This window comes from Lycorma delicatula, chromosome 10, assembly GCF_047948215.1.
Source record: "Lycorma delicatula isolate Av1 chromosome 10, ASM4794821v1, whole genome shotgun sequence".
NCBI classification, from domain to species: Eukaryota; Metazoa; Arthropoda; class Insecta; order Hemiptera; family Fulgoridae; genus Lycorma; species Lycorma delicatula.
The window spans coordinates 80,384,545-80,399,649 of NC_134464.1; the positions used below are offsets into that span (position 1 = coordinate 80,384,545).

Here is a 15,105-nt window from a genome sequence, read left to right on the forward strand (position 1 = left end):
TTATTTAGTGACAGCTTACTACTAAATTTACATGTAAACAGCAGTTTTATATTCGTTTTTACACATTTTAAGGATGGTCCTTATTTATCTTCTAATACAAATTACAAACTAAATTTTCCATAATAAAACTGCAAGTACTAACATATTAAAAAAAAGTAATCTGTGTAAACAAAATATTTCCTTACATTTAACAGCGAGAACCTTTTCTTACAGTAAAAGAAGTAAGCTTCTTTATATTGAATTAAATAATACAACTAGTTCATTATCTAACAAAGATTTATTTTTAGCTATCTTGAAACTATAGTAAAGAACACGTTTATATGGTTCTATGAAATGGTTGATATAAAGTGGTAACTGATACTTACAGATAAGGTTATTTAGACTACTTATGATAAAAACAAGTCACGTGTTAAGATCATTTAATTTCATTTACAATTTTAACAAAATATATTGTTTGGTAATTTTGGGAGAAATCGTAACAGGGAAAATACTTAATGTTTATTTAAATAGTTTTCTGAATTTTCCGAATATGTTTATTTAATTGATGAAGTGTTTATTGAAGGATGTTCAATTTTTAAGTCATAAACCATCTTCGTTGCAATGTAGATGTGTAGGTAATATAAACAGATGACGTTGTGAGATAAACCGCCGCGCACGACGTATTGTTTTATATTTATTACTAGTGTAACGAATCTGATATTAATACACTGACGTGTTACTCAGAATATTTCAATCAATCGCTGAGCTTGTTTAAAGGTAAGGGAAATTACTTAAACTATATATAATTAAAATGGCTTCTGCTATTATAGACAAAATGTAAATCAATGTTACCGTATGATAATTACAGCTTAAACAGTGATAAAATGTTATAATTATTGTATCAGTGCGCGTTGAGGATAGCGTCTCTGCAATTAGCGTTCTGCAATTTTTTTTACCCTACATGTTATGAATTAAAAATATCTGAGTAATTTACAAGAGCGTCTTATCAAAATGAATTCAAACATGAAGGTAATCTGAAGGTATTTTCATTTATTAATTTAATTTTAAAAGGAACTGTTCTGTTTTCTTATTATGTTGCCATTACATCATTGTACACAACGAAGGCCATGCGAAATTAAATGTCTCGTAATTTAAAATCATTGCAAACTTTCATTTTTCTATGCGACCATGGACAGGATATGTAAATAATAATAATGAATATAATTAATTAAGCTATCTCCGAAAATTTTATTGCAATAGGTGTATTATTGGTAAGAATAACACATTTTCAAAATTGATATGTTTGTACTTATTATCGCAATAAATCTAGTCTACGAAAAAATATTTCCATATTCCGGCCGCTAAATTAAGAGCTTCGTAAATTTTCTTAACTGAGTTACAATTGGTGGAAAGGAAACGTATACAGCTGTTTGCACCGGGTACCAGCTGATCGCAATTCGTGGCTTCAATCTCATGGCTTATCATGCGTATACGCCGTTGAATACTAGTGGAGTACGGTATGTTGTTGATTTATGAAAATTAGTTAAAGTTGAAGATCTGTTTTTATTTTAGTTTTAACGTGAATTATTAACGAATGACATTGTTTTATGTTAAGATGTGTGAACGTTAAGATTGACACTCTGTGACGTCATACATCATTATGGCGAGTAAATATGTGAGTATTGACTAATAATGTACTGATTTATTTACATTTTTTTGAGTATTTACACTGTAACATTATATTTTAATGGTACAGTTTTATAGATGAAGTATTTTTTTATAAAACTGTATGAAAATTGTATTTTATTATTGTAAATTTCATTAAGCAATATGTTAAATAATTCGTTGTGTTTTCATCTTGTACCGTATAATATGAAGCGTTGTGCATGTCACGATGTTGTGACCTTGGGACGTTTGAGTCGATAGTACCTAATTTGTTGCTAAAAGCAATTAATACGCTTTAGGAATTGTTATGTTGTATCTAGGTGAGTTCATACTAAATGTTTTCTCCATTTCATTTATTTATTCTGTGTTATTTAACATTTATAAGTCATGTGATAATTCAGGTGAACAAGTGTATTGAGAAAGTGTCCAAAATTGTGTCCGCCGTTAAATGTAGGTCATGAGCGGATTATAGAATGAATAACTTAAGTTAAAAAAATAATCTTTGCACAGGAATTTTTTGTCTGTTATTTTTGTATGTGTCAGCGGTGAACTTTAATATTACTCGAAAAAATCTTATTTTTTGATTGAAACATTCATACAGGAAAACTTGATAAAAATTGAGCTCGTTTAATTTATTACGCGTGTAACGAATATACATATCTTTAAGTGCTTTAATTGATGGATTCTGTGTGATTGTCGGTTTTATTGTATTTACATACCCTTTTAAAAAATATACTTTAAAAGTTTAGACAAAATAGAGGGTAAGAAAAGTGTAATATGTAAAATAGAGAATTACATAATGTTACAGTAGTATGGAATTATAATCAGAGCTGCTCTCCGTCATTAATATTTTAGATACAATAGTAATATGCATGATTAAAAAATTAAACGCATTTTATATTCACAATGTGACACAGAAATTTATATTACTTGGCCGTGAAAATAAATTACTTAATAATTGTGAAGGATTAGTTATTTGAAAAAAATTCTAGATTATAAAAAAAAAAAATCGTGTTTTTTCCTGTTGAAACAGATGAACCGGCATAAGTAAAATTTTTTCAAGCAGTGCATTTTTATTTTAAAACCATTCCAAGAAATTGGTTACGCTTAATTTGAGAAATTGCTTGGGAGGGGGTTATTGAACCCTTTATACATGCAAGCACGCATAATTCTTGTAAAGGGTGGGGGAAAATTATGGAGGGAAGCGTATTCTTTATGATTTTTTTGTGTTGCACAATATGTCAGTTGATTCTAAATCTGTTGAATATCAACTTAGTTTTATTCATTTAATTGAATGATATTCGTGAAGGTTTTAGGTTTTTTAATTTTGATTTTAGTGCTTAAACCTTATTGTATTTCTCCTTGTTTTTAACTTGAAAAAAAATTATTTAAGGATGATAAGTTTAAGTAAAGTATTTTTTAAGACGTTTTTTATTTTTCTTTAACACACTACCCTGCTTGCGTACATGCGCGTGCTTAGTGTGAGCAGAAGAAAGATCTTTAATTAGTGTTTAGTTGGTTCTACTTATTGGTGTGTATATATGTGCGAATCCGCGTGCGTACGTCCGTAATCTCTAAAAATGTATTATGAAGTAATGTTAGTCATATTTCCTATTTCACGTTTATGTTAACAGAATAATTTATATTGCCATTAAGTAAATATCTGTCATAATTTTTTTTGCTTATTATCAGTTACTGCATCATATAAATTATTAGGTCATTTATGTTGGCCTGCTATTAGATATTTAATCTGATTATTAGTACTATGCTATATGAAATTATTGGAGTTAGAAATAAATTTTTTTTTTGCTTAAATTATTGCATTTAAAAAATAAGTTTTTCCTGATAATTGATAATTTTTTAAAGTTTACAAACATTTATAGAAATTGGTGGATTATCTTTTAGAATCACAAAATAAATAGCATTTTGGTAATACTTTTATGTTAACTGGTTGCAACTTGCTATTCTGTCTATAATTTACTTTAGGATTGTTTGTACAAAGAATCATTAACCGAGATATTATAAGTTTAGGGTGTGGTTTTGAAATATTAATTAATGGAGGGGACACATCTCATCCTCTGAAGCAATACCTAACGGTGGCCCCAGAGGTACAAAAAAAAAAAAAAAAAAAATTAATGGAGGGGTGGTGAAAGAGTGGAATGTACTTTGTAATTACTTTTATTTCTGTGGACATCTTTTTACATATGATAATATTTTTTAAACTATAGTCTCATACAGTTTGTAATTTCTTTTTTGCTAGTGAGTTTATATAAGATTTATGAAGTCGGTTAGATGCATCTAAAGTTTTAATCTATTTCTTATTTTTATTTTTTTTCATGAGACCTTTACATTCCTTTATTTATATTGGTGATTTCTATATGTATATATTTAATTTTCTTACATTTTTCATGATCATTCTCTATGTAATTATTTTTCTGAGCCGTGGATTTTCATGCTCATTTAGTTTTCACTAATGTGGGTCCCTTTACAACACCTGTGTTCTTTACTTGTGATACAATCCATTCATTATCCTTAATAAAGTTCATGGGGTTCATAAATGTTCAATAAAGGTTTATTTTCCTATTATTGCTTAATATATATTTTTATCTACTGTATTTTCTTTATATCTTTTCCTAAAAACTTTGAAGATTATCATCTTATTAAAGATTTTTGTAGTTTGAAGTACAGCATTCTTTGTGTGTATTTCGTAGGTGATAACCTGCCTGATTGTTCTTTAAATAAAAGAAAAGTTAATGTAAGATTCATCTAACTGAAATATGGACCAGGAGCAATCCAATCTAATCTGTGGATTCATTGCCCTTTTTACCATTTAGTTTTAATTTTTAATAATAATTTTTACAATTTCTTTCTGTAAAAGCTTTATAGCTTTGGGAGTGGTCATGCTTGGTGTCCAGTTTCATCAACTTCTATACTTCTCTATTTATGGATGTCATTATTCCATTCATTTTTTTACAAGTGAAATTTTTTTGACTTTTCAGACTTTTAATAAGCCATTTATTTACAGTAATACAATAATGCAATGTATGTTATAATAAACACAATGATTTTACAAAATAGTCTTAATTCTGACTTGATAAAAATCTGAAGTCGACACAGTAGTGAGACGCACAGTAATGAAAGGCCAATACAAAGAATAATTTTGTCAGAAATAGATGTAGTATAATTAGCTATATATGTAGGTTTTTCTAAGTTATGGCATTACTCCCCCCGTTACAAATTATGGAATGATTTTTGACAAAAATTTAGCCAATGTTGAAATCATATGATCGTTAACTTATTAAATTTTTACATTACTATTCAGAATCATTTTAGAATTTACTGTTAACCTTGTGCTGCTGTCTAACAGCTATGGGCAAAATTAATTATCAAAACAAAGAAAATGGCAGTTTCTATGTCATAACCTTCATGAGAGTAGTGAGTACTCTACTGCACGTTAGATAATAATAAAAATAGAAACAGTACTGAGAATGTTATACTTGAAAGTTGTTTAAAATTTTATGGTGATTAAATTTTGTTTTTTTTAATAAGTTACAGAAAATTTTTGTTTCTTTGGTGACCCAAAGGTAATTAAGGCGGTATAGCTTATAAATAAGCTTGGCTGGTACATAAAAATGCTCTAGCTTATGTAGTGCATTTTTATGATGTTACTACATAGCTTATTTTTGAAACTGAGCCAAGACCAAATTTAGTGTTTTAGTTGAAATGGATTAGTAATTGAAAAGTTCTGCATTAATAGACAAAAAAAAAGAAATATATATATACAGTTTCAGATTGATTTTAAGTATATAATTTTTTTCACCAGATGGTATTGAAAAGTTTTGTATTATTTACATTCTTAACTTCATGTATGCATGTATTTGAATATGCACACACATGTCCATGTTTAAGTATATAATTTTATTTCACTAATTGGTTGTACGTTACAGTTTTATAATTTCTTTAACTATATATATATATTTTTATTATTATTGTTATTATTAATTCCAATTATATATATATATATTTTTTTTAAATTACTGTGAATTTTTTTTGACATGAACGTAATGTTTTAAAAATGCAAACATTAAAAATCCGATTCATTTGAAGCATCTAAAATCTCACAGTAACTGGAAAATAAAAGATCTGATGTGAGAATAGAATCCCAACTGATCAAAGCCACATTAAATTTGAAGGGTTCCGGTAAATTGACAAAGTTAAACAATACTGAATGCAATTTTACTGTACTTGTTTGGTAGAAAGAGCTTAGTTTTATTTTATGATCTGTTGATCTGAGTTATCCATACCCAACCATTTTGTCTCCAGGAGGAAAACTATATTTTATCTTCACATAACAAAATGATCATATTGAGCAAATGAAGTAATAAAAAATACATTCCTCTGGAAAGTAGTTTAGCTTTCCATTACTTTCAGTCGCTCAGTATTCAAAATTTATGAAGATTTTAACATTTGATGAGGCTGTGTCATTTATAAGTTAATGCCATCAGTAACTGTAGACCGCTAATATTGTAGTTTTGACATATGCTATTTATGCATTTTATTGTGCAATTTGTTTTTTGCCTGAAACTGGTAGTGAATTAGAAGTTGTGAATAGTATAAATTCATTGATTAAGCAGAAATTCAATTTGAACGTAAATGAATGTGAAGCAATAATAATGAAGTGTGAGAGAAAGGAGTATACGTAATTTTTTAATTAAGAAAAAGTATACCAGAATTTAATTTTTTTCTGAGATTGTAAAATTGCAAACAAAGAAAATATGTATTGGAGGGGAGAGATGCCTTTGGCACAATATTGTTAAAAAAAATGGAAAATTCAGGTATAAAGATGTATAAGAGGTATGGAAAATATAATTATTTTTATGTTTAGGGGTGTGTTTTATCTTTTCTTGTATTGATTTCCAATTCAGAGGTTTATTTGTGACTGACAATGGTCAGCCACATTAATCCTATTTTCTACTTATCTTTCTCAAATATTCTGATTTTTTTTTCCTTTAGGGCTGTGGTTCTTAAAAAGTTAAACAAAATAATAAATGTAAGTCACATTTTTGTGCTGTTAGGAGCAGAGATGTTAAAAATGAAAAAAAGGTGGTATATGATTTAGTTTAGTCTCTGAGAACAGTTTAAGGAAAGACCGTAAAAAGTAAGTAACATCGCCTTTCTTTTGGATCAAGAAAGTTTGAGAAATGGACAAAATGAACTCTTGTCATGATCAGTGAAATAACTTATATGAGATTGGCTGCTGAGTGTTTGAAACAGATGTTGAGAGTAGTCTTCCTAGCACATAATGGAAGGGATGTTCTAGAGCAACATGGAACCGAGATGGAACACTGTAGCAAAAAGGGCAGATCACAAAGAAGTTGTGAGCATTACATTTTGTCTTGCTATGAACATATTTAAATTGTTATAGGAATAAATTGATGAAGTTATTTAAGGAAGAATTATAGATACTTCTTTTTTTACTTACTCTTTTGAAAATTTTGTTTTCAAAATGTTCATGTTTCTCCTACGTCATAATTTATTATTCTATCATTTCCTTGCATACTAGTCGTTACAATTACAAGTCAATACAAATCATTACTGGTAGTGTATCAAAGTTATGTCCTACATACCTGGATTCTCTCGGAAAAAAATCTTTTGTAACATTGTCGTTTAATTTACTCAGAGTATGAAAACACATCATTGAAGTCTTTTTGTTTTCTGACAAGCAGAAAAGAGAATAAGTATATGTCGAATTTTTATCATATTTATTCTGATCACAAGGAAATCACTCTCTATATTCTAGATCAAGAAAAGTATGACATATATGTTCTGAATGAGATACTTTGAAATTGGCCTGTCTGTAGACAATTTTGAAAAAATAAAACATTAACATAGCGTATGAAATGCCTAAAGACAGATATTCTTCTTTTCCTACTACAGTTTATGGGATGGTTCTCATTTATTTTTCACATGCATGGATATAAAACATTATTCTAAATATTTTAAAACATGTATGTATATTAAACAAAAGTAGTATATGTACTGAAGAAATAAGTTTTAAAATGTACGTTAAAGAAGACATTTACAATATTAAAAAAATTGCTTTTTTTATTCTGTTAAATTTTATAAAGTTTTTTTTTAGTTTGATAATTTTGTAAGTAACTGATAAATTTTCATTCAAGAATCACATATCTGGTATAAACGTTTTACTGTAGACATTATGTTTTTTCAATTTTTATTCCTTCTTTTTAAGCTCTTACAAATTATAACAGTGGGTGAAGAAGTTTACTTATAGAACATGTGGTATGTAAGCAGTATATATATATAATAAAATTATCTATATATATATATATATATAATAAAATTGTCTCAGAAAGCATTTTAATAGAGAAAAATGGGTTAAGAATTACCATTCTTTTATTTTGTTGTACCTATTGCATAACTAGAAAGTAATTAACCAAATGAGCGACTGATGACAAGAAACTTAGTTAAAGTACTTTAACATTTTTTTTTTTGACCAAGAACTTGAATGAATAATAATTTTTAAATGTTGCAGAATTACAGTATTTTAATGCCTACACTTTTATTCAGCTTCTACATCAATTGTTAGATGCCACTGCATGCATCTGAGAGCAGAAAAAGATCAACATTATAATTATTATTACACTTTGCCAGTGCGGTTTGGGCTAATTAAATTAAAAGGAGATGGTATTTGTAATACCAATTTAACTGTTTTTTTTTTTTTAAGAATAAAAAATATCTATTGATTTGATGTGAATAAATAGCATCAATACAAAATGTTGACGACTTGGATACCTTGTGACATAACTACGATAAGTGTGGTTTCAAAAATTTTCTTGAACAACTAAATACAAGAAAAAAACTACCCAAGTCTCATTTAAAAAATCATAATCACGCATATTAGTTTTAAAGAGCTTGTAAAAATGTTGTGATTCGATGATATTAATAAATAGAATCATAAATAAATGTTGATGTGCAGACATGGCAGACTACATCTGCACATAAAAAAACTCTTGTTTATTTTTACATACACTAAGATTATGAAGACAGCGTTGTATTAGAGGGCTTGAACTTATTGCATCTAAAAAGTAATACCAAAATCCCAAGATGTCAGTAAATATGTAATGGACAGAAAATTGTAACTAAAGGTATTCCAAAATGAACTGATACTTTCAATCTGCCACCATTTTCTCGCGGTAAAACCAGAGTAGAAATTTCTACAAGCTGTTTTCAGTAAACATTGGTGTTAAATTATGGAAAAGTACACATTTGAACAACGCGTAGAAATTGTAAAAATAACAATATAACGATTTTTTAAAGATGACTTAAAAGTCATCTTTAGCGATGAGGCACATTTTCTTCTTACCGGCTTATCAGTAAAAAAGAAGTTGTCAACTTTGGAGATCAGAAAATACAAAAAATATTGAAGAACTTAATATGAATCCTCGACGGATCACGGTGTGGTGCGGAATTTGGGCGAGGGAATTTGACTTTATATGAAAATGGAGATACCTTACCGTCAATGGAGTTCGATATCGTGAGATGATTTCAAACTTTTTGTGGCCTAAAATGAATGATATGATATGAGCGTGGAAGACATGTAGTTTCAACAAGATGGCGCAACATATGCCACACTGCCAATGAAACCATGTAGTTGTTGTAAGAAAATTTTAATGGTCGTATTATCTCTCATTGAGGTGATGCGATTAGCCGCCAAGATCATGTGACTTGACACAGTTGTACTTTTTTCTTAGGGATTGTCTTAAGGGTAAAGTATACATCAATAAACCACAAATAATTGAGGACCTCAAAGAAGAAATTCGACCTAACATTGCCGGAATTTCCCAACAATTATGTCAGCATGTTTGGGAAAATTTTGCCAAAAGAGTGAACATTTGCAGCCAAGGCCGGGGTGCTCATTTGTCAGATGTTTTGTATAAAAAATAACCTCCACGTCACTACTTTTTAATAAGCAAATATATTAATCAATTATCAAATAAAAAATATATTTTATTAAACAATTAAAATGTCAGCTCATTTTGGGACACTTTTATATAATGGAGTTCATGAACCAAGTAACGGCATCGGAGTTGCTTTAAAATTTAAGTATCTTTTTGTACTGTAAACATTACCGATGAAGAATTCTGAATAATTTGAGTTCCGCTTAATACTTTTAAAACAGTGATGGATGGTATACATTTTAGTATACGTGAATAGAAATGTTGATGGTACGCCTGATTTAATAAGTTATTGTCGTTTGATGCAGTTGAGTTACCTAAAGGTGACATCAAGTACTTTGAAAATTGGTAGCACTGAAAAGGGAACCATTTATTTAGTCGGTCAGCAGTGGCAGAGTGACATGAAAAGGTTTGGCTCTGAATACAACCGTTTATTTTTTAATTCCGAAGTTGTTAGCACCAACGTTTGTACCAGATTGTAAATTTCGAATTGGGTCTTAAAAGAACTATTTTATTTATCCATCATGCGGTCCGAGTTGAAAGTCTGACCGGAATTGCCGGCTTCAACCATAAAACGGTTTTGATAAAAAAAAACCGTATGTGCTTGACAGCACAAAAATTACTAGTGGCAGGAATTCAGCAATGTTAAGCGTCCCTTTCTTCTTTATCTCGAAGTCCCATGCCCAGGTTTTCGTCGATGGCGATCTGATCTAGCGTGCAAGTAAGCTCTTTGTACAACTTCCACACTGCATTGACGGAATAATTTGACTGACCAGGTTGGCGCACGATAATGGCCGGATTGACGACTGTGCTAATTGATTGCATCCTGGATCTCTGCACCCAATCGATAAAAGTAATCAGTCTTTCAGTTAATTACGTCGGTCTGCCGATCTCGCAATAACTAACGTTATTGCTAGTTATGATACACCTATCATATTTACTAATGCAGTAATCCAGATAATAACACCTCACTTGTTTCTTCCAGAATTGTGAAAGAAATATACTTTTGAATTTTAGGTGTATAAATTATGTCTTTAGGAAACGATGATACTTTAGTTCGCATGACATTACCTTGCCAGGGGTGGTTTTTAAAAATGCAGGCAATAAAAAAGTAGGTTTTTTGTAATCTAAATTCTATTTTGTGTGATAATGTCATTGACGATTTTCAGAACATATAAAATTATTATATTTCCTAATATCAGATTAAAGTAGTCAGCTTAATGATTCTTTCCTAGGGAAAAAAACAATATTTAATTTTATGTAATTTTTGCAGTAAGGTCAGTTTGAAATTCACCTGTGAATGGAGTGAAATGTCATTTTTATCTTATGTTAATATTTTGTCCCTTTTCTGATGTGTTGTTAATTTTTACCAGACCTATGTGAATATAAATTGAAATACATATTCTCTTTATCCTGTTATTCTTAAGAATAGACTTGTGAATTTTATCTTCCTAGTTATTTGAAAATTGATTTTGTGATGAGTACAGATTCATCGCCAAATGGTATAAGTACTGACTCATATATTGATATGGAGTTAGTCATGTTTAAAGATAAGGTTGTCCAACCGTGTAAAGATAATGTTCCAACTTTATATCTTTATTTCATAACTATCAATTCACTTATTGACAAATTAAATTAGGTTGACTCTAACTTTTTGGCATTTTGTATTTGCCATAATTATGGTTGAATGAGTTTTCTTTTGCTAATGGAACAATATACAAGGTTTTTATAACATTTTGAATATGGTGGCACTTAAATTTCTTTGTGTGTGAGACTGTTTTCTATTGTTCTACATTTTCTTTTCTCGGTTCAGTAATAAATATTAATTCTTAGATTGGTTTTTGGTAAACTTATATTTTATTGTTTTTCGCTTGGATATCTTAAAATTTTGTGGAAATTATAGTTTCTATAATGCTGATACTGCTAATATAATCTTTGAACCTAGATAAATTATCTACACTTAATTATGAGCAACAATTTTGTTTTGACATTATTTTAAGTTTATTGTTATTAATTCAATTCTACTTTACAGACAATTTGTTAAAATCTGTAAAAAGAATGATAGAGTCTATTGCTCATAGAGTTTTTAGTATATATTTCTTCAATAAAGTGTTATTGATTTCAACTTTTGGTGATCCAATTTTTATGTTAATTTATTTTTAAGATTGTTTCATTATTTTTTTGTTCATAATCTTGCACTTATTAATCTTGTATAGTATGTTTAGTGTTTAATGTTTAATGTATGTAACCTACATACATTATTAGGTCCCATAATCATTAATAGATATAAGTGTAGAGAGAAAATAATTCATAGTTTTAAATAAGAAAAGTGATAACTTTTCTAATGTCTAATTATCGTATATCACTTTTCTAATGTATTGCCATTAAAAGTAATTTTAATGTGAAAATTTATTGTCAAAAACTGAAGGAATTGTAAGGCCTTGCTTGGCTTTACAGTCATCAATTTTATTGAAAATATAATTTTATCAGCAAAAGTATTTATAGATAAAAAATATTAGTAATTATGACCAGTCAAGTTTCTTTCATAAAAATTGTAAGAAATTAACTTTCATTCATATCAGGACAGTGGTAAAAATGTGCATTGACTATAGTCAATGCAGTCAGTTCTTAATCAGAATAAAAATATGTTATTATACACACACACACACCACAGGTGGTTTTTATTGTAATATTTATGTGTAACTAACTGTAGCAAAGAGGTTTATGTATTTGAATATGTATATATATATAATGTATGTCATTACAATATATATATATATATATGGGGGCTTAGGAATAATGGAAAAATTGCTAAAATAAAATTGTTTACTTCAGTAATACATACAAATAAATTTTTTATGACATTATAATACTTGTTTGATGCAGTTTCTTATTATACTCTGTTCAGTACTACTCATGACATCTACTTCATCATATATCCTTAATTATCAGTTACATGTATTCTTATGCAGATTTCCGTGGCAGGATGGTAGCATCTCTGGCTTTAATCTGGACGTTCCAGATTTGAGTCCTGGTTGATATGGCATTTTTCGTGCAATAAAAATTCATTGTCATCCCTCATTAATTGTTATTGGGTGTCAGCCTGTTGTTGTATAAATAAATTGTAATTAATTTCTTTTCATGAACTTATTTGTCCTAATGTACCTTTTGTGTTTCTTAGCAGTTTTTAGTACTTAAATTTTTCCTTCAAGCACTGCATTTATTAACTGCAAATATGATAATCTAGATTACATATTTTCCTTTAATAAGCAGTAAAATCTATTATGGTGTAATATTGTGGTATCCATACCAATAAGCTTATGTTCGTAGTATATAAATTTTATAAAATAGGGGTACTGTAACTTGTTTTTAAAAAAATTCCTTGTAACTTTTTAAAAATGTTCCTTGTTATATGGATATTTCTTGGATTCAATCGTAACTGTGTTCATTATACAGTCATTAATATTGTCCATGATTCTTTGTTGTCTGATTTACATACTTAATGCTCTAACTTACGTCGCATTATTCCTAAACTTATAATTATGTGATTTTGCATGGTTTTGCTGTTTCATGACTGGATTTTGGACAGCTTATCATGCCAAAAGAAATTGTGAGTAATTGATAGATTGAATCAACGATTGATGTTTTTATGATAAATACCAGACTCCTTCTGGTCTGTTTATTTTTAATTAATATTTTTTTTAATGGTATTTTATTTTGTTTTTATTATAACTCGTGATACATTATTATTGTTGTATTCTTATATTATTAAGCAAAAATATCTGTATCAGTATTTATTTCTTTGTTATCTTTTGTACGTATAAAAATGTATGATTTTGTTATCAAGGTTTTTGTAGAGGGTAAATCTGTATGATTGTTCTTTTTTTGACCTTAGAGTAAGTTTTTTTTGTGATTTACTTGATGGGTATATATTTTAGAAAAAAATTTCAATAGGACAAAAAATTGTTCATATGTAAGATTTTTTTTTAATTTTGACAGACAATTGTTAGCATTTCCTCTAAGGAAATAGATAAGGTATAACACATGTATACATACACACATATGCACATGTGCGAGTATGAATTGCAAAAAAGTGAAGTTTTAGTTGCTATTATTGTCATTTGTTATTATTATTTTTTTAAATGTTATTACAATAATATTTCCTTAATTGTAAATATTTGTACTGTTACTCATTTAATTAATTTACAACTGATTTTTATAGTTGGTTCATAGATATATTTAATAAAGTGGGTTATTTATTTATTATTGATTTTATCATACAAGCAAATCTTTTAGCACAATATCTTAATTTTAATTAAAATGCTTTCCAGTGATGTATAATTAGTTTTTCTTGTTTTATTTTTTTTTACTCATAATTTTTAATATAATTTTCAATTTATTTTAATAATTTTGCAAAGCCATAAAATTTTTTATTGTTTTTTCCTTTTATTTATTTTGTTTAAGTATGATACAAGTATTTTTTGTTAATTGAATTATTTTTTTTGTAATGTGATTGATTCGGTTAATCTGGGGTTAAAAGAGGTCTCGTTGATGTTGGAAGTAGTATCTAACTTATTGTTATCATTTTTAGCTACAATCAGTGTTGTTTATTATGAAAAATAAATAAATATGTTATTTTAAAAAAATCTTTTCAGTTTGGCAAAAAAGAAATTAAATTTTGATTTATAATTTGAGTTGTTAATATTTTGTTTGAGCTGATGTCTGCAGATAAGAATCTGATTGGCAGTAGTAATATTGATTTTTAACTGGGATTTCATTGTTAATATACATACTTTATATTACTACTGCCATTCAGATTCTTATATGCAGACATCAGCTCAAACAAAATATTAACGACAACTCAAATTATAAATCAAAATTTAATTTTTTTTTGCCAAACTGTAAAAAGACTTTTTTAAAATAACATATTTATTTGTTTTTAAGAAATAAGTTTATTTATAAAAAGATAAATAAGTGTTTAAAATTATTAAGAAAAATATTTTATCTACCAGTATAAAAATATATTACAAAGAATGTATCCCTAGAATATAATTCATCTTTTTTTGCCATATATTTTAATTTTTATTTCTTAGGCATGTTGACAGCTAATGTAGGGTTGCTTTCAACAATTTTATTCTCACAAAAATGACAAAATTATTGAACGTAGGCAGTTCCCAGGAATTACAGAAGGACACTTATCTGATCATTATCATCATTTCATCATCATCATCATTATGTGCTATTATGTCCATATCTTATCTCATACTCTGTGAATTAAGCCAAATCCAACCATAATTCACTGAATTTGATTGATTACAAAATATTGATCTGTCATAATTTTCCTTTCTGTATTGGTTGGAGTATGCATTGTTCCCTCTTTAAGAGTGTACAATAATTTATTGTTATACACTGTTACAGCCTTTCTTATCACTGGTACATGTAAAGCATCTAAGGTATAAATGGTTTTAGTTAGAATTGCTTTCAG

General features: G+C 28.1%; 1 protein-coding gene across 2 annotated transcripts in view; it reads left to right on the forward strand.

Moving 5' to 3' along the window:
* The first annotated feature begins 489 nt into the window (after positions 1-489).
* bbx (bobby sox) overlaps positions 490-15,105 on the forward strand; it is a 71,200-nt gene continuing 56,584 nt past the window's right edge. For both annotated transcript variants that reach the window (XM_075377424.1, XM_075377425.1), the window contains exon 1: positions 490-756. The gene's annotated coding sequence lies outside the window, so the exon portion shown is untranslated. The remainder of the gene's footprint in view (positions 757-15,105) is intronic.